The sequence below is a fragment of the Elephantulus edwardii genome, unplaced genomic scaffold (assembly GCF_000299155.1).
Source record: "Elephantulus edwardii isolate Elephantulus edwardi_28Jun2011 unplaced genomic scaffold, EleEdw1.0 scaffold00191, whole genome shotgun sequence".
Taxonomy (NCBI): Eukaryota; Metazoa; Chordata; class Mammalia; order Macroscelidea; family Macroscelididae; genus Elephantulus; species Elephantulus edwardii.
The window spans coordinates 5,514,411-5,515,922 of record NW_006399941.1 but is presented as its reverse complement, the minus strand read 5'-3'; the positions used below and the strand labels follow the sequence as shown (position 1 = coordinate 5,515,922).

The window sequence follows — 1,512 nt, the reverse complement described above, 5'->3', positions numbered from 1 at the left end:
ATGTGACAGTGCTTAGCATCACAGCAACCATGAGTTACCTCTGTACAGCAATGCACAGACCAGTGCTATACCACTTAGCAGAATGTTTGACAAAAAGCCCCCCCAGAAAAAACCAATTTAAACCAGGCCTGAGGGCTGCAGATTACAATCACCCACCTTGGGTTTGGTAGCATACATAACTTTCTGTCCACTCGGTCAGCAGAGATCTCTCTAGCACTGCAAAATGGTTTGTGACACTAGAGTTGTAAAATCCGAGGCATGGAGGTTTAATTTACTTCCTTCCCTTGCCTAGATTTGAACATCTTTTCAGGACTCCTGCTCTTCAAATGTGTCTAGGATTCTCCAGTTCCACTTCCTCATTTAAATTGAGTTATATGCTTTTCTCATGGTGGTCAGCAAGAACAAGCGCCTTACAAAAGGTGGCAAAAAAGAGCCAAGAACAAAGTGGGTGATCCATTTTCTTAGAAAGATTGCTATGATAGAAAGGTACCAACTCTGTTCAACGTAAGAAGTATTGGGAAGACACTTGTCACAAGGACTCAAGGAGCCAAAATTGTATCTGATGGACTCAAAGGTTGTGGTTTTGAGGTGAGTTTTCCTGGTATGCAAAATGATGAGGTTGCATTTAGAAAATTCAGACTAATTACTGAGGATGTTCAAAAGCAAAAACTGCCTCACCAACTTCCGCGGCATAGATCTTACTCATGACAAAACGTGCTCCATGGTCAAAAAATGGCAGACCGAGGTCAAAGCTCATGCTGATGTCAAGACTACCGATGGGTTTTTGCTTTGTCTATTTTGTGTTGGTTTTACCAAAAAACCCCACAACAATCAGATTCGGAAGATCTTATGCTCAGCACTAACAGCTCCATCAAATCTGGGAGAAAATGATGGAAATCATGATCTGAGAAGTACAGAAAAATTACTTGCAAGACGGGGTCAATAATTGATCCCACACAGCATTGGAAAAAAACATAAAAAAACACTTACCAGTCTATTTATCCTCTCCGTGAGAAAAGTGAAAATGCTGAAGAAGACCAAGTTTGAACTGGACCAACTCACGGAGCTTCATGGTGAAGCTGGGAGCCCTGGGAAAGGAGACAGGCCAGGTGCTAAAGTTGAACGAGCTGATGGCGGTGAACCACCAATTCAAGGACCTGTTTAAAATTCAGACTTTTAATTATGGAAAGTAAAAATTATTATTTGTGAAAAAATGAGTTCTATGACATCCTTAAAATTTTGTATACATGCAAGAATCAGGAATTTATATATTTTTTAAGAAATAATTCTTTAATAAGACACTACTAGGAACTCTTGCAAAGGCTTGTGAGTTATACTAAGTGATTTGGGATTTTGCCCTCTGAGATAATGATTGCTGAGCTTTCTCTCTATAACATCCTTATAAGCAGGTATTTTAGCTACCGTGTGTGTGTGTGTGTGTGTGTGTGTGTGTGTGGAAATTGTTGTTAGGGGCCGTCAACTCAAGTACACCTCATAGCGACCATATGAACA

At 40.3% G+C, this 1,512-nt stretch overlaps 1 pseudogene; it reads left to right on the top strand.

Annotated features, from left to right (window-relative positions):
- The first annotated feature begins 385 nt into the window (after positions 1 to 385).
- On the top strand, positions 386 to 1,165 carry LOC102862077 (annotated as a pseudogene).
- The last annotated feature ends 347 nt before the right edge of the window (positions 1,166 to 1,512 follow it).